Raw genomic sequence first — 22,343 nt, 5'->3', positions numbered from 1 at the left:
CTGGAGACAGAAGGAGAGCTGGGATGGAAATGGAATGTTTTGTGGGAACGATAACACTGCTGCTCTCTGCCTTGCATCCAGGGGCGTCAAGCAATTCTGGGGTCCATGCATTTGCTGGATCTGGGTAGAAATCACCATGCTGAGAAAAGCCCTTGGCTGATGGGCTTTGACGTCCGCCTCTTTAAACCTGGAAGAGGGCTCCTGTCTGAGGTGAGAGACCCCCATACTCACCATCAGAACCCTAGGAAGGTGGGGTGTCACTGCACCTAGAGATCAGGGCCCTGAATGTCACAAGCACTCATTTCCAATGTGTCATTCTTCCTTCAGCCTTGAGGGCCACTGGGCAGCTGCATCACACCACAGTCACAGCTGCCCCCTTTGCAGGGTCTTATGACTTTGCAGAAAAAGTATTAGTTGGGAATTTTGGCATTTGATTTTCAGCTGAGGGAGAAGAGCAAAGATCCAGATTGTGCACATCTTCGTGGACACCCTGAGCCCTGCCCTGCTCTGTCATGCCCAGGGTCATTTCAGAGGCACAGGCTGGGCCTTTGTTTCGTCCTTAGGTCAAGAATTTACATCATTAACCTTCTGTGTGAGTTAAAACCTTAAGAAGAAAAGAGAAGAATAAAAGAGCATAGTTCAATTGAACATTTTGCTTACTGGTTTAAAGAAAGAGCAGTGTGTGTACGTGGGGGAGATGGGGTGAGCACAGACAGAGGGGGAGGCACGGGACGCCTGGAGAGCCCCTGCCCACCATCCTGTGACTCCCTGCTCCATCCTCCCTGTTACTTCATTTTCAAAGCAGAGGCTCAGAGCACAAAGCTCCTCCTTTTTTCCTGGAAGCTTTACCCTATTCCACACAGCTATAGCAAAAGTCAGGATGAGGGAGGCAAGGGCTCAGTTAGCCTCACCGAATTTCCCATCCAGCTCTACTGTGGATTCCCGCCCCCTCTGGGAGTTCATTGGGTGGTGTATGCCGCTCCCACAGGTTCAAGGTTTGACAGACCCATCAGACAACTGCAGACCTTACAACCAGGGGCTTGCCTTCCCCTTCACTGTACGGGGACCCAGTGAACTCTGTCACTCCTCCTTCTGAAGGGTGCCTATCACACACCGCCTGCTCAATCCCTCCATTACTTTGCATTCAAAGCAGAGTCACAGGATGGTGGGCAGCATCTCTCCATACCTCCCGTGCCTCCCCTCTCTGAGTCACAAGGAACCGCGTCACTTCTGGTACCATCTTGCTTTTGTCAGGAAGTGGCAAAGCACTGCCTTCTGGAGGTCGGCACGCTGGTCCTGCAGGGGCGCTGAGGTGGGAAAGGATGCCTGACTGCCTGGCTAGTTAGATGATGCGGAGCCCAGGTTCATTCTGGTGTGAGAGACTAGAAATATTGGCAATCACACATGGTGCTCCTGTTCAATAGTCCTCTTTAGTGAATGAATGGCATTCCCCAGTTGATCCTCTCCTCGTGCCTCATTACTCTGAGTCAGTGGGTGACTCTTGTTTGAAACATGCCTGGACATTTTAAGAGCTTAGAACTGGTGCCTAATCAATGCGAAACACTTAAGAAAGTGTTTCAAAATACAGCAGCTCCCATTCCTGGGGTGCTTTCTCTGGGCCAGGTGTGATTCTAAGTGCCTTCCATATTAACATCACAGATATTCTTAGTCTACAGGACACACGGGTGGTGGGGGAAGCCTTTGGACTCAGACTGCCCAGAGGCCAAGTAAGGATCAGACACAGGCGGGTGGGGCTTCGCTTTGCTTTTCTACAATTCCTAACCCCCGATAAGCATCGCTATAAATAGCATGGTATTACTTCTGGGAGCTGTGCTTTCTTATAGTTTTTAAATTGGTCTTAAAAACAATCAGAAATGACAATAAAAGTAACAATGAAACCAAACCCAAAGAACCACCATCAAGGTAGAATCCCCCCTGATACCACTGACTTGCAGTTTCCCTTGGGTCCCTAGGTGCCAGCCCTAAAACACAGGGGACATCACTAGGGCTCCCACTGAGACTTCAGCAAGGACACGTTCTGCGGGTGCACCAATCCAGAAACCCAGGGATGTGTCTCCACATATCTTCCTCTCTGAAGCCTAAGAGGGATCTAGAAGCACTTTTAAAACTCGCTGGAAACACGTGTGATTCAGCCATTAATATCTGCCAGCACACATTTCAGAAATGTCCAAGACTCAACGAGCAGTACCTGTTTGTATTCTTTCCCTAAACAACTGTTTCTGTGTCTCAGGGTTTGGCTCCCATTTTCCCTATTTTGAAGCCTCACGGGTTACTTCTGAAAGTACCGATGCCAGTCTCTGGACAATCTCATGTTCTCAGCATTCACATCTTCAGTGCCAGCAGCGTTTGCTGACTACCCGCACGGTTTGCTGACTGGCAGCAAACGGCCCCCTCTGTGTCTATGTGAATGGCAGGGGAGGAAGTGGGGTGTGTGGAGGCACAGAGATGGGCATGTCGAAGAGCATAGGGCATGATAAACTCATAAAATGAGAAGGCAAGGGCACACAGGACTCTAACAAAAGTGAGAAGGAAAACCACCCACCCACCGTCTCTGCCTATGAACATCGCATCTCCCTATAAGTCAGAATAGTCCTCTCCTGTGTGTGCTCCACCCCCCCCCGGCCCCCCATGCACAGGGGAACTCGAGGCTTCTTTCCTACTCAAAGACAAAGAAGCTCCAGCAGTCTATGTGCCTCTCTCACACCCATTTTCCCTTCTCTGCTGGGTCATCCAACAGCAGACACATGTGCAGCTCTTTCTCTCGTGCTTAAAATAACCCTCCTGGAACACTCCTTTTCCTCCTTGGCTCTCTGTGCAGCAAAGCTCCCCGGAAGAGTAACTCTGCACCCTTCCCCCATGCCTCTCTACCTCCATTGCCCTAAGAGAACTGCTCTTGGTAAGGACACAGCTCATTGCTTCCCCTCCTCCTGAAGCTCTGGATGTAGTTGGCTTTCTTAGCACCACACTCCTCATGCAGGAATCGTGGCTTCTCTGTGCCCTTTGCTGGTCTCCCTGGACTCTAACTCTCAGGGTCCCTTGAAGGCTGTGTCCCATCTCAGAGCCTTGAATAGTATGGATCTGCTGGCCGCTCTCAATATACATCTCCAGCCCAGCCCAGGACCCTAAACTCCAGACTCACAGCTCCAATTGCCTTCTCAACACTTCTCCTTGGATTCTTAAGGCCCCCCTCACACTTCAACCCCAGATTGAACTCCTAACCTTCCCTACAAACTGGCTCCACCCCTGGAACCAAGATCTATGAATCCAGAGTGATGGTAAGAATTGATAAGGTTTGAAACTTCGCATCTCTCATGATGGGAAAATTCCACATGATAATATTTTTAAATTTTAATCTTTATTGTATTTTTCCATTACCATTTAGTCCCCTTACACCCCTTCCCCTAGCAATCATAATACTGTTGTCCATGTCCATGAGTCCGTTCTCCTTTTTGCTCTCGTTCCACCCCCTAATCTCCCCACCCCCGCTATATTTTATACTCGTTATACATATGAAAATAATCAGTCTCAATTGCAGAAAATCATCTGGATGATTGTTGTTTGTATCAATCAGCAAATATTTCTGTTGGCATCTCACTGTTCTAAATACTGAGGCAGGTTTCAAATATCTAAAGAATAATAAATTCTCCAATTTTATTGAGGTCTATATGCCAGGAAAAGACTGAAATCCTTATTCCTTTTCTAAATTTGATCCTCACTCATCCACTGCAGGATGGGGTGTGGATGGTTACTGTCCCCATTTTTACATCTTGGAAGTTCCAACAAAGACTAACTTGCCTGACATCTCAGAAAAGAGCCAAAACCAAACCTGGGCTGGCCAGCTCCAGAGTCCACACTCCAGGCCTGGCTTTGGGGAATGTCATGGGAAGCAGAAGAAAACAGAGAAAGACATATTTTGAAATCCAAATTTCTTCACAATTATACTTAGTTAAAAAAAATAAACCTGTTAACAGAGCTGCCACTACCTTGCACTTGCACGCCAGCCCTCTGGTCTGTGCCCACAGCACTAGCGGGTTCAGGGGAATTAGTTAAAACAGTATCAGTTCCAACACACAGCCACATGGAATCTTGGAAGTCACAGACTCTTGGAAGTTCCTCTTCCTGTCCATTCGAAAATCTCTTTCCCTCTTTTTTCTTGCTTCTTTTTCTTTTTTTGTATTTTTATTTTCATTCTGGGTGATATTTTATGGTTTTATAAAGTTCACCATAGAACTTACGTAACAATGACACTAGCAGGTCACTGTAGAACTTAGTTCTTAGAACTTACTAAGTTCACTGTAGAAGTTACATAACAATGAAGTTAGTAGGTCAAGGTCAGGGCATGTCACGGAGGAATAGATCTTTTTCTAGAAGTGAAGAGAAGCAATAATTCCAAGGGATTCCTCCAGAACCCACTGCTACCGTCACCCTTTGGATTTATACACACACATGTTGAACAGACTAAAATCAGGGCCCCAAGAGCTACCTTCACATACCAGCCACTGAGACCTGGGTATGACCTCGCTGATCTCCTCAGATGCACCATGGAGTTAATGTAATAAAGTAAATTATTAGAAACAGATAAAAATAAGCAGAACATTCTTCAAAGGTTTCTTTTCATCATTAACACAGATAACAATTACATAAATCATGGGAATTTTTGAATAGTGGATTCAAAATGTATCCTACCTTCAAAGGTAGATAAAAGAAATATTTTTCTGTGTGTTGTTACAATGTTCATTATATGTTCACACCTTCAAAAAAGATTGCAGCCAAAAAATGTTTATGGTTAATAGTTGAAAGCTGGATTTTTAGTCTGTGAAAGAAATGGCAATTTTAGTCAGGATTTTCCATCGGTCTCTCTTTCTCTGTATTTCCCCTACAATGTATATGGTTTGATATTTTTACCTATGTCACTACTTAATGAAAAAGGTAATGGAAGTGCCGACAGCTATAACCAGAGAACACCTTAAAACTTTTACCTTTCCTACTTCTGTTGTTCAGCTTCTATGTCTGTGATAAATGTTTATACATCTCCCGCTCAGAGCTGGAGACCTCGACAGGTTGCAATGACTCTTAAGAGGAATGGAGGTGGTAGGGTATTGTTATTAATGGACACCCAATTTATTTACTATAAGAGGCAAGCATTTAAAAACTGTACTTTTTTACATCATTCCCTGTACATTCTTGCCAGCAAATGGCTTTAAAGAAGATGCCGGATTTCAAGTCAGGACCCTCTGCCCCACAGCTACAGGGGGTGTGGGCTGACTCCCCCTGCTGGTCACCCAGGCAGGTACATGGTCCACACTGAGGAGGAGGCTGCAAAGACACTGGAAGAAGCCCACACACCATTACCCTCTGCAGGCTGTGTCTTTGCCACATCTCCCAGGAATGGTCCACCATCCATGCAGCAACTCTCTGGTGGCATTTTTATGCAAACACTTCTTCCTGGAAAACCGTCCCACCGACAAAAGAGAATGATTTCTGCTCCCAGGGAGATGTTCAGTACCACTTAATGTACGGTAAGATATCTCCTCAGTCCTCTCCATTTTCTTCTTATACTGACTCCTATTCCATAAGGCTCTACAGAATGGAGTTTTACGGAGAAAGAATTTTTTTCACAGTCTCTAGTCATTGTTTCATTGAGAACAGCAGCAGCCACACTGGAGTGTGTGTGGGGCAAGGGCATGGAGGTGCAGGCCAGGAGGGGCCCAGACTCGGGCTCACAGTTGGGGGGCACCTTTGGGTATCACGTTTCTAAAGGTGCCCATGTCCTACTTACATCTATTTCCCCATTTATATAGTTAGTGCTGTAAAACATTATTTCGAGCAGTATTATCTCCAATTTTAAGTGAATCCACCCTTATTCTTTCTCACTTGGAGCAAATGAGAAAAGACCACAGCTTAGTACTTACAGTCATGACCATTGTCATTTACTGAGGGACAGTTCCAGAATGTACCAGGGAGTTGTTTTAATCAGGTGCCCCAAAGCACAGAGACACAGAAATGACTGCCATTAAGAAGGAAGTGTTTATACCCACAGATTCCAAGAAACAAGGGAGAGGCCACACCATGTAGGGCCATGTGGGGAAGCAGCAGGGTGAATCGGGGGCAGAGAAAATGAGGGGCAGATGTGGGCGGTGTCTTTACTGCAGTTTCCATGGGAGAGGTAAGGGCTGGAGGGCTCAGACTGGCCGGTGTGAATAAATACAGTGGGATGTGGTTACACTTGAAAGGTGTATCTTCCGTCAAGTCCTCCTCTATCTCTGGGAACTGCCTCAAGAGGCATCCTCTCCAGGCCCAGCAAGGCCCCAGAAATGATGACTGACAGCAGAAAATAGCAAAATAAAAAGTCACAATTAGTACAGAGTCTCAGTTGTGGCAGCCTTTATGCCACAGACTGTATATTTATTACTTCTGAGTCTGCACACGAAGGGACAGAGAAGTGTGGTTGAGGAGAAGTGTGTGTGTGTGTGTGCATTCATGTGTATGCATGTACATGCACAGGCATGCAGATAAGGGAAGGGTACATGTCATCCATGGGACAGTGAAAACCTTGCTTGCAAACCATGCCAGGGGAATAGAGCTAGCTCAGCCACACAAACATCAATCTCAGAAAGCAGACACTGCTTTGTTTGGGACAAAAGACGAAAAAGACAATTACACAATATTCAGCTACTGCAGAGAACCATGCAATGTAACAGTGATTTCTGAGGGACGTGGCTTGACAGTGATCGGTGGTGATTGATGATGTCAGTATTTACTGACAGCTGTCAATAAGCAATATGACATAAAACTAGATAAAGAGGAATTCCTGCATGGACTCAGGCAAGGTTTTGCTTCTCTGACACATGTGATGTCAATTTCCCTGTCACACAGAGGAAAATCATTGCCAGTGAGAGGAAATAAAGAGACAGCAGGCTCCTAGAATGAGTTTAGAAATTTGGGTTGTTACCATCTTTTGGCTACTCTGAATAATGCATAGTGCTGCTCTGCACAATCATGCAGAAGTTTTTGTGTGGACATCTGCTTCTATTTCTCTCTTAGGTGCATACCTAGGAGTAGCATTGCTGGTTCAAATGGTAACTTTATTTCTAACCTTTTGAGGAAGCGCCACGTTGTTGTCCAAAGCCGGGGCATGACCTTACATCCCCATCAACAGTGTACAAGAATTCCAATTTATCTACATCTTCACCAACATCTGTTATTTTCTTTTTCATGCAGTCCTCCCAGTGACTTGTAAAGTTATATCTGATTGTGGTTTTGACTTGCACTTCCCAGATTGCAAATGATGAGCATATTTTTAGCGCATATTGACCATTTGTGTATTATCTCTGGAAAAATGGTGTATTGACATCCTTTTGGCTATTTTTAACTTGGAATATTTTGGCTTTTATTATTATCAATTTATAAGCATTTAAAAATATATTCTAGATACAAGTCCTTTCTCAGATATATGATTTGCAAATATTTTCTTGGATTCTGTGAGCTGTCTTTTCACTATCGTGATGGCGTCCTTTGAATATGAAGGATTCCAATGGTGGTAAAGTCCAATTTATCTATTGTGCCTCTGGTATCATATCTAAGAAACCTTGCTTAATCTTATGTCATGAAGATTTATGCAATGCTTTCAAGAGTTTTCTAACTTCAGCAGTCACATTTAGGCTTTTAACAATTTTGAGTTAATTTCTGTATATGGTGTGAGGTAAAGGTCCGACTTCATTTTTTTTTAAATGTAGATATTCATTGTCACAGTAACATTTAATGAAAACTGTATTCTTTTGTCATTGAATTGTCTTGGCACTCATTAAAACTCAGTTGGCTGTTAAGTGTGAAGGTTTATTTGTGCACTTTGAATTCTACTATATTGATTAACATTTCTATTCTTACACCATTATCACACTTTTTTGATTAATGTTACTTTATAGACAGTTTTGAAATCAGAAAGAGTTAGTCCTTAAATTTGTTATTCTTTTTCACTATAGTTTGGCTATTCTGGACCACTTGTGTTTCCATATGAAATTCAGGATCACATTCTCAAGTTTTATTTACTTGTCCCCCTTGTTTGCTATTATTGTTGCATACAAAAATAATTATTGCATCAATTATTGATATTATTGTGGTATACAAATAAACCTATATATCTTAGAATGTCAAAAATACCTTGTTATATAATTTTGTCTTTTAAAGAAGCTGAGAGAAGAAACAAGTATATACTTGCATACTTGTATATACTATGTACTTGTGTACTTGTATATACTTATATACTTGTGCATACTAGGAACAGGTATATATTTACAGGGTTTGTTTTATTTATCTTCTTAACATGAGTTTCTTGGTTGACTGTTTTTCTCCTTTAAGTGCTTTGACTATGTCATCCCCCTGCCTTCTGGCCTCTATTGTTTCTTATGAGCAGTCAGTTGTTAACCCTGTTAGGGTTTCCCAGTTGGGGATGAGACATTTTCTTCTTGCTGTTTTCCAGTTTTTCTCCTTGTGATTGGCTTTTAACACTTTTACTGCAATGTGGCTTGGTATATATCTCTTTGCATTTATCCTACGTGAATTCTTTCAAATTTTTGGATTCATCAAATTTGGAAAAATGCTTACCTCTATTATTTTTTAAGAAAGAAATTTGTGAAATTTTATTATTGCTGTTTTTATCCTTACCCAAGGATATATTTAGAAAGAGAAGAGGGGAGATAGAGAGAGAAAGAGAAACAGACAGACAGAGGGGGGCATAGCTGTGAGAGAGAAAACATGATTGGTGACCCCCTGTATATGCCCTGACTGGGGATCGAACCCCCAACCTAGGCATGTGCCCTGACCAGGAATTAAACCTGCAACCTTTGAACATATACGACAATGCTCCAATTAACTGAACCACTTGGCCAGGGTCCTTACCATTAATTTGAATGTTTTTTTTCTTTGTCTTCTCCTTCTGGAATCACAATATGCTTCTATTGGTACACATATTGGTATACTACACTTTTCTGAAGCTGTGTTCGTCTTTTTCTATTTTCTTCCTCTTTGTGCTTCAGTTTGAATAATATCTATTAATCTATCTCCCAGTTCACTGATCATTTATTTTTACAAATTTAAGTCTACTCTTGACCCCCCCTTAGTGGATATTTTATTTAAGTTATTTTACCTTTAATTCCAGAAATTCCAATTGGCTTTTTAAATACTTTTTAATCACTCTACTGGTATTTCTCTATTTGGTGAGTCGTTGTTACACTTTTCTTAACTTCTTTTAGCATAGTTTCCTTAGATTTTGAACTACATAGTAAGTTGTATATGTATATGCATTAAACTACTATATAAAACTATACGCACACACACATATAATATATATGTTACATATATATAATAGTAGTAGTTTACTAAAGGCTACCCTTAGACCCTCCAGACGCAGAAGTGGTTACACTCACCGTGTTTGACGGAGAACACTGAGATTTCGGCTACACTCGGGCTAAACTGATGGTGCATCCAGAAGGGAACACCGTGTCCAGAGAACTCAAATGTCCCTGCTTAGTCCTATAGGAGATCAGAACGCTAACGACGGAAATGGTTTTTATATCAATGGTCTATTCCACGACAGCACAATGCATGTGATTCTAAGAGACTGGGGAGGACATGTTACTCTGTTGTTAATCCAAATTAGGATTGAAACAGGAAAACAGTGTGACCTCTGCATTTTACTCTTCATAGTTATCATACGTTTGAGAAAAGAGCAAAGGAACCCCTTCAGTGAGTATACATCTCTGAATTTAAGTGGCCTCTACTTGTGTAACTCTGAAGACATGCAAATGATAGCACTTTCTTAGCCAGAGAAGTGATTTATAACAGGTCACTCAAGTTCATGAGACTAGTTTCACGTTTAGTCACTTCTAATAGCTTGTCCTCTGAGCCGTCGTCACGTGCCTCAGCCACGGCTGTGAGACAGAGGCCTTTCTCCACTTCCAGAAAACCAGTCACAGAGTTTTCAGTGCTTGGCATCACATCTATTTTGCTTACAATGGCAGGAATGGTTCACTCTGCAAATTTAAAGTAATATCTGTTTGCTCATCAAAATTCTATTAAATGATACAAGTGATCTTAATTCATTTTATTTATAATTAAGATTTTCTATGTTTCAGGCTTGAGACTAGTTTATTTTATGCATTTTCTATATTTCAATTTTCACAATAAGTCAGTTTTTTTGAAATGAGTTGTATTACTTGACCGAAATTTTCTTAAATTATTAGATGACAATGCTCTTTTCTGTTGCCATAAAACATACCTTCATGGTGGCTCCCTACCTAAAATCACTAGAATAAAGACTATCGATATACTGGTGATATTCTGAATCACCAGTTGATGACATTCATAGAAAAATATATTTCTAGGCTAAATAGTATTTTTCATATATCACAGTAGTGCCCTTTCTTGTAAAAGCAAAAAGATCTATTCACTTAAGGAACAGTTTTATCCTGATGCTTTGCTCTGAAGAGTTTCTTGTAACCAGCGTGCATGCCTATTTATAACTCATGAAAATAATTAGCTAAAAAGGAGCACCATGAGAAATGAACACCACATCTCCAGCATACAAATGAAGGTCCACAGAACGCGAGGAGTGAGAAGCTACTTAATTTCCCCAAGTAGCTTCATGGAAACACCTAAAAGCATTGCCAGAATTTGAGATGCCGTGAAAAGTAAAGATAAGAAAACCAGTCATAGAGTTTTCTTTTGAAGGTTTCTGAGACACTAAAATTAATATTAGAAAATATAACTAATGTAAATCTATCAGGGTCCAGGGCCCTGATTTCTCTACTAAACTTATTGGAGTCACAGTTAATGACACTACATGAATTTCAGGGTTCAGCGGCATCACTGGACGTCTGTATCGCACCGAGTACTCCCCATTAAAGTCTAGTCTCTTGCCATCACAGACTTGACCTTTTTGCTCAGTTTGTCCTCCCCACCAGCCTTTCCCTCTGGGAACCGCCATTTTGTCTCCTGCATCTATGAGTTTGGTATATTATTTGCATGTTTATTTTATTTGTTCACTTGTCACTTTTTGTTTTATATCCCACATCTGAGTGAAATCAGGGAGTTTTGGGGGTTTTTTGTATATACAGTGTAAAACTACTCAGTCATTAAAAAAAGATGAAATACTAACATCTGCAAAGTGGGTGGATGGATACTGAGAGTAGTATGCTAAGTAAAATAAGCCAGGCACATTGGCCTTTGTTTTAAGAGTGTGGAAGCTGAAACATGCTGAGCACTGGCATCACTCTTCGCATTGTGCCCTCGCCCTTGCCCTCGGAAGGGCTCCTCCAAAGGAGAAGGGGAGCAGAGAATCCCATGAACCCCTTGCTTTGTGTTTTGAGTCTGACATACTTCAATGCAGAGAGAAAGAGAGAACACCAGGAAACAGCAAAAGGACAGTGCAGCCTGCAGCAATTAGGACCGATGTTTCTCGTAGATCTTTATGAGTTTCCAAAATTCTGCCAAATGATGGTGGAGAGAGAAGAGAAGCCACAAATACAAGGCAAAATGTCAAGCAACACACAAACTAGTTCAGTGCCTATATTCTCAGTACCTCTTTACCTTCATAGAGTTATTCCTTTAATTTTTAACATGTGTCAAAAGCATTGCAAATTTTCAAAAGCGTACTTTTCCTGTTACATTTTGGGTATTTCCAAGTGTTCATACAATACATGGATCTCTTGCAAAGCCATCAATTTACAACTCATGGAAAGTAGGAGCCTGCAAGATTCAGTGTCCATACAATGTCCACCTAGTGGTTAAGGGCCCATGTGCACCGCACGCTCAGTGTATCAGGCTGCTCCGGACTATCATATGCACTTCGTCCGTCCCTACAACAACCTGCTGCACAGGTACTGCCACCACTTACATGTTACAGACCATGAAACCGAGGCACAGAGAAGTTAAAACATCAACTAACCAACCAGCTAAAACAGAAAACCACACCTGTCCGGGGTCAGTCACATTACCTGGAGGAGCTCCTTATGTTAGCGGTTGAAAGGCATAGCCATACATCCCAAAGCAGGACAGAGCTGTCTGCGCAGGGAGGGAATTCTGGTTAGCACGAAGGTCCTCACCTTCCCCGAGGACACCAAATTTTGCTGCGGCAACTTTTTATAAGGTTCAGAATGAATGCATCAGGAGGATGCAGTCAGGACAAACAGTCCCAAGAGCAAATTATTCCCAAATAAAACTTATGCTTGAGTCTTGCCTGCAGGAAGTTGAGTGCAATTGTCTATCAGTGCAAGCTTTTGCTTAAATCTCGGTAATTCCCTGCCCTATATATTTATGGCAATAGCACCACTGTATGAGACATTTCTATGCAATGTGCTATTCACGATGTTTATAAAGAACGTGGTTCCCTTGGATGAAAAATGTTATGTAAATGCTAAGACCAATAACGCTGAAAAGTAGGGCGTGCTTCAGAGGATTCTGACTTTCATAGCTTAAGTGTAATAAGCACTGTTTTCTTGGTCCTTAAGATGAGATTTTATTGCATGTGATGGAAGAGTAATATTAAAGACTCAGTGTTCCAAACTGCACAATTCAAGAGAGCTTGTCCTTACAGCAGCAATGTCTTTCCCCCTCTGCACTGAATTTTGAATTACCGCTAAAAGACAGTTTTTCAAACTTAAATGTGATCAATTTGATAAATACGAAACAAACCTAACACACTCTTTAAATGTTTGAAATCTTTAACGTCGTCACCATGACTGAAAGCAATGGGGTGAACCATTCCTTTTGCTGTTGTTGCTCTAGAGATCATCTGTCCTTCTAGTCAAGAGAGCTGTCAGCTCGAGAACTCCCCAGCTGAGCTGATTTGATTTTCAAAATAACAGACTTTTGTTCTTCTTTCTGTTTTAATGAATATTGCTATTTTTATACTAGGCAAGAATTATTTAGTCTTAACTCTCAAGCTCTACCAGTTTCATGGCTCATAAAGTCTCTTTAATCCCCCAACTTTTTTCTCTTTTTTTTGTTTGAATTCATTTTTGTGTGTTTTACTGAAAAAAAAAATCTTCCCATTTCCCTGGCATAAAACATGTATGTGGGTCGCACTTGCAGTCCGTGTACACCTGAAAGTCTTTACTTGAACCTCATTTGTGAATAACAGTTCAAGCGGGTGCACAAACCAAGGTGCAAGATACATGTTTAGGACACTTTTAAGACTTTGTTCTACTATTTTTTAACATCTGGTGTTATTTATGAGAAATGAAAATCTGACTTTTGCTCCATAGCAGCTAATCTAGTTTTTTTTTTCCTTTCTAGAAGCTTTTGAGATTTCTCCCTTTGCTCTTAATATTGAAATGGTAACATCATAAGAATAAGTCCACTATGGATATTTGGAGTGCCTGTAGAATAAATGAAGATTCAGGCCATAATTTGAGTGTCTTATCATTTCCTCCTATTTTTTTCAGTATAGAGACATGTCTATAAATAATGTCTTAAAAGAGGATGGGAATAAAGAAAGATACTATGAAAAAGAAGGTTAATACATGGAGTTAGGAACTTGCTGACTGGGACTACGGTGGTTCAGAAGGGGCTTCTTCCTTCCAAAGCTCTTACACAAACCGGATACTCACTGGGAGGCCCTAGAATCCACCCCCCCGTTTTCAACGTTCCTTCTTCATAATCTGTCAGCTGAAAAAGACCTCCTAGGTTTCAGGGGTTGCACCTACTCTTCTTTTGGGGGGACTTTAAAGATGCAGAGATGCTGGCTTTGCTTTGTGTATCACTCCTAGAAATTTCTCGGAGAAGCCAGTACCTCATCAGATGGGCCTCAGCTGTCCTTCTGCTCTGATAAAAAGTGTCAGCTATTTTCTGTGCACTCTCTTTAGGCCATCTGGAATTCAGAATGTATATTATATGCACACATATTGCATAGAATATATATGCATACACATACACATGTGTATATATGATTAATGTAATATATAAAATGTATCTACTAAATATGCATTTATAAACATATAAATGTATTTTAGTGAGCACATGTTTATTTATATAGTAAGCACACACATACATCTTTAGCCAGTACATATATAGAAATAAAAATACATATATATGTATATATATGCACACATATACATTTTATGAACACATGCATGATAATAAAAATGCATGATACCCACAACTCTACTGAGATAGGTAATGTCACCACTCCATTGCTATGGGATGGATGTTTGTGTCCCCCACTCCAAATGTGTGTGTTGAAATCCTACCCCTCAATGGGATAGTGTGAGACACGAGAGTCTTGAGAAGTAATTAGGTCACGAGGGCCAAACCCTCATGAATGGGGCCAGTGTTCTTAGAAAAGGGACTCCACAGAGCTCCCTCATCCTCTCTCTCAGGTGAAGCTGCAGGGAGGGGTCAGCAGTTTGCACCCTGGAAGGAGGTGCCCACCAGACCTTCAACATGCTGGCATCCTGATCTTGAATTTCCTGCCTCCAGAACTCTGAGCCTTAAGTATCTCCTATTTACAAACCACTCAGTTCATGCTTTTTTGTTATTCCAGCCCAAATGAATAACACTTCCATTTTACAGACGGAGAAACTGAGGACCCAAAAGGATTCAAAACCAAACAGTGAGGAACCGGAGCCATGCTCATAACAATTGCCTGATACTGTTTCTCAGCAAACACTTCAAGGAACAGCTGTTAAGGGCACTGCGTTATTAATCAAGCCAGGGTGCTTGCAAGCTTAGCTTTGCCCTGATACTAGTCTTGGGAAGATTAATATGACACTATTGTATGACATGAATTTGAAGAGAGCAGGGTGCAGCAAAATCCTAAAGTGGTGGCACTAAGAATGACAAATAAAAACTACACCACAAGCCCTGGCTGGTTTAGCTCAGTGGATTGAGTGCGGGCCTGTGGCCCAAATAACCGCAGTTCTATTCCCAGTCAGGGCACATGCCTGGGTTGCAGGCCAGTTCCCAGCAGGGGACCCATGAGAAGCAACCATACATTGATATTTCTCTCTCCCTCTCTCCTTCCCTTCCCCTCTAAAAATAAATAAATAAAATCTTAAAAAAAAAAAAACTACACCACAGAGCAACTAACTTCAAGGGGGACACAAAGGAGAAAGCACAGTCACAGAGGGGAAATTCAGAGCTGAGATGAGGGAGAGAGGGTGCAGTCACTGATAGAAATAGAAAGGATGACAGATGAGTGTAGTTTGAGGAACAATGGAATTTGAACATTCTGCATTTGTGGAGTCAATGGGTCTGAGACTCCTGAAACGGTGGAGGGCAGAGTTAGTGCACTGAGCGCAGTTAACCCAGATGGGACAAACAGAAATGTGTGATGAGCTGACAGATGACCAAACCAAGAATGGAGACAAGGTGCCTCCCTGAAGAGTCAGGAGAAGCATGCATGCGTTTGGGTGCAGAGAAATGGAAAAGTGTCTATGAAGAACGAGGAGCGGAAAAAATGCCAGAGACCCAGAATGGCTCCAGATGATGGAAACGAGGAGAGGAGGTTTGGTTTTTCCCTCCCAGAATATTATTTCCCCAATAGACAAAAATGTGGGCAAAAACATTTGCCCAATACTATTTCCCCAATACTATTTCCTCAATATTATTTCCCCAAGTAGACAAAAATGTGGGCAAAAACATCAATACTGCATAAATCTAGGATGGAAAATGCCTTGAAATTTAATAAGTTGAATGTTGAATTTTGATGGCAGTTTAATATCGAAATTAGGACGTGGGTAAGAAGGAAAGAAAAGCAGAATTGTAGCAACTTTTTTTTGGAAGTTTAGTGGTGAGTGAAAAGAAGCAAAAATGAAGACACTTATTATGAGATATCTAAGAAAAAAATAACTTTTTTCTTAGTTCCTTAATTTTAAAGTAAGATAAACTGGAATATTTATCAGCAAGGAAGAGCATAGACATGCATTATCGCAACCATTTGAATAAATAATAATTATATTGTTAAAATGCTGGCAGATATTCTAAAGTGCTTATGAGATATGTTCGAAATAGGAGGCCTTAAAAATCATATTTAAAAGAAAAGGAAATACAAAATATAATGACATTGCTGTATAAAATTAAGAAACAACACTATGTATCAGGAATAGAATGAGAGATACTAGCTATGGAATAATGATTATGACAATAATGCAAATGGTCTAACTGTATCTCTCCAAAAACCAAAGTAAGTATAGATTGAAAAGGAAAATAAAAATGGCATGGCTAAAAAAAAAAATGAATGCTTCAAGAAGCTAGAAAACAATCATCAACTATTTTTTAAAAGATGTAATGTGCATGTAATGTGCATTTAAACAAAACAACGGACACTGCTGTAAACACAGACGTCAATGAAGCGGCCCAACAGGATAATGTCACTGAGTGCAGCTTTGGGGGCTTTGGCTACCAGACAACGTGAAAAACTAAAAGTAAGAGAAAACATAAAATGTTGTGTGCATGTGATTACTGTGCATGGCTTTAGGAAGAAAGCACAGGATTAGAGTGAATACGGAATTTCCTGAGTGTTTGGAAACAAGAAAAGCATATATCCCAACAGTACCCTGGCATTTATAATACTATTGATAATTAGGTAAAAGTCATGTTGAAAAGAATATAACCTCTTCACAAGAGCACAAAAACCTATCACAATTTCAGAATAAACATGTTAAAACTGTGTGAGAACTTTGCAGAGAAAATCCTAAAAGTTTTTGTTGATTGATTTAATGCTATATTGTCAGAAATAAAGAAACCTAACATCTTTGAATGTAAAGGCTGAAACAAAATAATCCCACGATATATGTAAAAAACATAAACTGACAAAAATAGTAAAATCTAATTCGAATTAAGTATATATAAAAAGAAAAGTGGCAGTAATCCTGTAAGATATAAGAACTATTTGCAAACTACAGCAATTGCAGTCATCAAGTCACTGGGTCCAGGACATAGAGATATATTCCTGGGTGAAATACAGCTGGTCTAAAAAGTTATAATATATATAACAAAGAAAACATCATACTGCAATAGAACCCAGAAAGACAACTCATCAACAAGGATAAAAAACACATTTGTATCTTAAACTATGACTTTGTCAGCAAGAAATAAAGTTTGTATCTTACACTCTTTCTTTACTTAAGCTGGGATGCTGGGAAATCCATATGGTTTTGTGCTGCATTTTTTTCAAATTTAATCTGAGCAATATACATTAAGATTCACAGAATCTGCAAATCATGGGGCAGATGTTACGGAGAGTTTGGCTCCTTCATGACAAACAAACCCTTTCCCCACACCCCAGACAGGCGCTAAACTTCCCACTTGAGCACGGTAGGCTCCTTGCCTTCCAGAAGCCTAAGCATTCCCCTGGGAGAGGGGGTGTGACAGGAACATCGGGCCAGGCCTTACAGGGCCTAAGCGATACTACAGACATGCATGGTCTGTAGTATCGACCGACCTGATTTTCAAATCCCTCATCTCTATTCAAAGGGTGTCCCGGTGAAGAAAGGTAAGCTGGAAGCAAGCACAGAACTTTCCCTGAAGCCACAGAAAAGGAAGTTCTCCAAACACTTTATATTAGGAGGATGATATTTGCTATTATTTCTTTAGATTAAAAGGCAATTCAGGCCATCACTCTGTTTCATCAGCAAAGATATTAGTAGTAAGGGATGGAATGATTAAAGTCATTATTCTCTAGAGAAAATACCCACAAAATGCCATAAAATTGGTACCTTTCTAGTTTTTGCATAATAATATTCTTTTTTCATTATAATATTCTTGATTTGGTTTCTCTGGCCTTCATTCTCATATTATTCATTTCCCAATGAAATAAAATCAAATCATGATGTCACTAAAGGCAGAAGACAGTAGCTACAAATGCTAATTTATAGTAAAATGATAGGAACATTTTTATGTAAGCATATAAAAAGCAAATGTTATTTAAAGGCAGGTTGTAAATAATTTAAGTTTTAAATTATTCATCAGCAAGGAACTTTGAGAGCTCTATCAATTCTCTCTCACATGGAAGTTGTCACGTTTTTGTTTATTTATATCCACGGATGAAGCACACTGCTCTCTAATGACAGGATTTCCTTGTATTTCAACAAAACGTTCAAACTGCCACTCATAACTTCTCAGAAAGCTCACTCACTTGAAAGTTCATGTTTTCAGAGCCCAAGTTTAGAGTGTTTCTGGTTCTATCTGCCCCTTTTTAAGAAAGTAGAATCTATTGTTGACATTCATCTCTGTGTACTGACCTCCCTTTTGGGAAATCCACTCCTAAATATGCCCCTTAAAACATTTTTTCTTCAACTTGTGAAGCTCACCAGCAAAGCTGTACTCGTCAACGTGAAAATCCACCACTGCTTTAAAGATCCATTAGCTTGCAAACTGCCGTCACAACTGTACGCACGAGCCAGGCACTTCAACGAACGCTCGTTTAAAAGTATGTGCTTAGCACATCTGGATTAACTTAACGGGCTGGGTGATTTCAAGCTTGTATTTTATCTTTGACATAAAAACTGTATCATTCATAACACACACACACAAAATTGTCTATACACACCCTACTGGATGGATATTGATCACTTCCATGACAATGAGCTTAAAATAACTCAATTAAAAAAAAATACTTCAGCCAAAATTAGCTAGAAACTTTTGGGGAGAGGAATATAGGCCTGGGAGAATAGGGAGGTGCCTGTCCATTTTTGCTATTTATCTTTGTTTAATTTTTTGAAGATTTAACATGGCCAGTGTTACTTTAGTGAATGACTACACAAGTGAGCCTCATAGTGGGAAGACACATCTTGATAGGATCTAGGTTCATTCAGAGCAATCACAAGATATGGAGTGTTTAGAGATTACATCTAACCTGCAGAGAAGTCAGAAGAGGTGGGGGAAGAGACTTAGGAATAGTGCATCGTGAGGGTGTGAGTATATTCAGGAGTCCAGTGATTGCCATAAACCACGAGGAGTCCACCGTGTCAAAGGATATAGTTGTAGGATGATTGATAAGTACATGTCTAGTTAATAGTTGCATTGTGGAGGTTGAACAAAGAGAGGAAAGAGAGGGAGAAAGCCAGTGCAGAATATATTTATGCACTTTGTCAGCTGGTGTTTAAGAGCATGTCTGCTTGCCTACTCCATGAAAAGAACTGCTAGGTTCCAAGAACATAAAGAAAAATAATAAATTAGTATATGGCCCTTACTGGCAAAGAATTCATATCCTAGTTCCAGGATGGCAGGAATGGGGCATCAGCAGGCCTGCTAGAGGAATGATGTCCCTGGGAAACGGACCCTGGAGTCGCTTAGTGTGGCAGTGATCTCTCAGGCAGCTACCGGGGAGGCTGTTACATCTTGACTCCTGTTGACCTGTGGACAGGAAGAACCACTGGGAGGAGCCTAGGCTAATACAACTGCAAGGTGCCTTCACGCATGGCACCCTGCCTCATGGTAAGTGTGTTTGTGTTTCACTCCAATATCCTTTTCCTTCTCTAGTCATTGGATCTATATATTAAAATGGATGATATTAATTTTATTCAAGTCAGGGCTGAAACAAGCTGTTTTGTTCCTAATACCCCCTACCCATGAGTGAAGTGAAGTGCTTTTAAGGGCACTGCTGTTTTGCCATAGTGACTGCAGATGAAGCTACATGGCGTGTGGTGAAGGGTGGGCAGGAAGTGAGAGGAGGAACCCCTGGGCATGTGCTGGGTTTGTGAGATGCTCTGCTTGGTCTGTGGGGGCACCGCGTGGTCTCAGGGACTGCCCCCTTGTACGCAGGACACACAGGTTGCCGCTGCCGATTGTTATTTGTCTCCTTACATCTGTCCGATCATATCTTATGGATTTTGTTAACTAAGAACAGTTTTTTTAAATTTATTTTATTTTGCCCTGGCTGGTGTAGCTCAGTGGATTGAGCACAGGCCTGCGAACCAGAGGATCGCAGTTCAATTCCCACTCAGGGCACATGCCTGGGTTGCAGGCCGGTTCCCAGCAGGGGATGCATGAGAGGCAACCATACATTGATATTTCTCTCCCTCTCTCCTTCCCCCCTAAAGATAAATACATAAATAAAATCTTTCAAAAAAAAGAAAAAAATTTATTTTATTTTTAAATATATTTTTTAAGATTTTATTTATCTTTAGAGGGGAAGGGAAGGAGAGAGGGATAGAAATATCAATGTATGATTGCCTTCTGTGAGTCCCCTGCTGGGAACTGGCCTGCAACCTAAGCATGTGCCCTGACTGGGAATCGAACCACGATCGTCTGGTTTGCAAGCCCATATTCAATCCACTGAGCTACACCAGCCAGGTATTTATTTTATTATTTAGAGAGGGTAAGGGAGAGATAAATAGAGGTAGGGAAACATCAATGTATGGTTGCCTTTCTCACACCCACTGCTGGGAACCTGGCCTGCAACCCAGGCATGTGCCGTGACTAGGAATCCATACCAGCCAGGGCATAAGAGAAGTTTTCATTCCCATTTATTTACATGTTGGTCTAAAGAAGGTAAAAGCATTCATTGTAAATCTAGGAACATATTTTCTAAAGCCCTAACGAGAAAACTACTACATTCTGGGCACCAGATGCTGGGATTTGACTCCCAATGTTGATGATAAAATGCATTTGTAGTATAAAATATTAATTTAAGGTCTCACTTTTCTTCAAAGTATTCTTTCCATCTTTATCTTAACACAGATCACTGGCTCCTTTCCACAAAATGAGTGAAAGCCCTTACAACTCCTTCCCTGATGGTCCCGAAAAGCCTCTGGCACAGGGAGGCCACACGGATCCAGTTCTCAAGCCATGTGAAGTCGAAGTGTGGCCTGTGAGACCATTTGGATGCCACAGATCAACACGGCGAGGGGTGACACCTGGTCCTGGTCACTCAAAGTCTCTTCCGAGAAGCAGGCAGTGCCGATGAGGTCAGCAGCTTGACTTACTGCTTTTGTCAAAGCCGCTACTCTAAGGATTAGGTTATATAATCTGTCCACTTGGAATTTCAGTTCTCCCTAACCTCGGTGTCATTTGGAAGTAGATTCTGGAGGTGATGGGAAAGAAAGTTAAATATGTCTGTCGGGACCGACCTGGTCCAGTTACTACTATTGGAGAAAGGAAACCCTAAGACACATGTCTATGTCTCTTAATGTTAAATTCAGGGTTTGATAGACATGGAGACCAAATAATTAAATATTAATTACTGAACACTCTTGTTGTGTATGTTGAACACAAAAAGCTTTTGAGAAAACAAACGATGAGATTTCCTGATAATACCAGGGAGAAAAATAATGGTTTGGGTCATATCCCATTGCCTAGAATGACATTAAACATAACCCATTCGCTCAATCAATACTTGTTGATTGAATGGACTGAACTCAGTTTTAAAAAAAATTGACTACTATTCATCAGTTCATACACAAATAAGAGTCTAGCACCAAATTTAAAGGACATTTTTGTCCCCACCATCATATTACATTTTGATGAAATCTTTTGCAATGGACTCACTCAATACAGATGAACAAATAATAATGAAGTATCTCCCACCTGTCAGAGTCAGGTAACTGCCAAGGCCTGGTGAGGGATGCTCTCAGAGTGGTGAGTGTCATGTGCACACAGAGTCAGGCTAGCCAGTATCTTTACAGGGGGGAACTTGTTCTTGGTGACCAATATATAACTCCCCCCCAAATCAAAATGATTCACATGGATATTCCACCATCACCTGAAGCCAAGCATGTCAAATACAGGTCCCCTTGTATTTGGATAATTTCCCCCCCAAGCATGTCCGTCTCACCTGCTCTCCACCACCCTAGATGACGCCACATGGCTTTGCCTCCCACACATCCTGACCTGTCTCTGTTTCCTATTGTTTCAAGGCTTTATCATAACCTGTGTAGTTCCACAATGAGTGTTTCTATGCAGCAGCCCCAGCATTCATGGCAGGACGGCCTCAGGCACTAGAACCACTGGTGCCTCCCGGGCCCTCCCTCCTCACTCCAATCACCTTCCTCAGAAAGGAGTCAGATCATTTTATCCCACACACAGAGAGAGGGAGCTCGGATTTCAGCTGGAGCAGACTCTTGCCACAGATGCTATCACAGAGACGTGGGTTTTCACCAGGAGACTCTGTCCAAAGGAAGCACTGTTATTATTTTGAGTTCCCCAGCCATGTATTAGTGGTGGTTGGTGTGACTGTCTTGTCTGCATGTGGGTGACCCTGGGATCCCTGGGCCACCTCTGCTCCTTGTTCTCCAACCTTGCCCAGATCACAGCCCAGGCTGGGCACAGGCTGCTCCGGGTTCTCCCTGACGCCTGTGAATGAATGAGCTGCCCTGTTGATATTA

General features: G+C 41.2%; 1 protein-coding gene across 2 annotated transcripts in view; it reads right to left on the bottom strand.

The window, feature by feature from the left end:
* ADCY2 (adenylate cyclase 2) overlaps window positions 1-22,343 on the bottom strand; it is a 353,912-nt gene that overhangs the window by 139,302 nt on the left and 192,267 nt on the right. The gene's annotated exons all lie outside the window — the stretch shown is intronic.

This window comes from Sturnira hondurensis, unplaced genomic scaffold (genome assembly GCF_014824575.4).
Source record: "Sturnira hondurensis isolate 20B ecotype Veracruz unplaced genomic scaffold, ASM1482457v3 Scaffold0014384, whole genome shotgun sequence".
In the NCBI taxonomy this organism is placed as follows: Eukaryota; Metazoa; Chordata; class Mammalia; order Chiroptera; family Phyllostomidae; genus Sturnira; species Sturnira hondurensis.
This window is presented reverse-complemented; position numbering and strand designations above follow the sequence as displayed.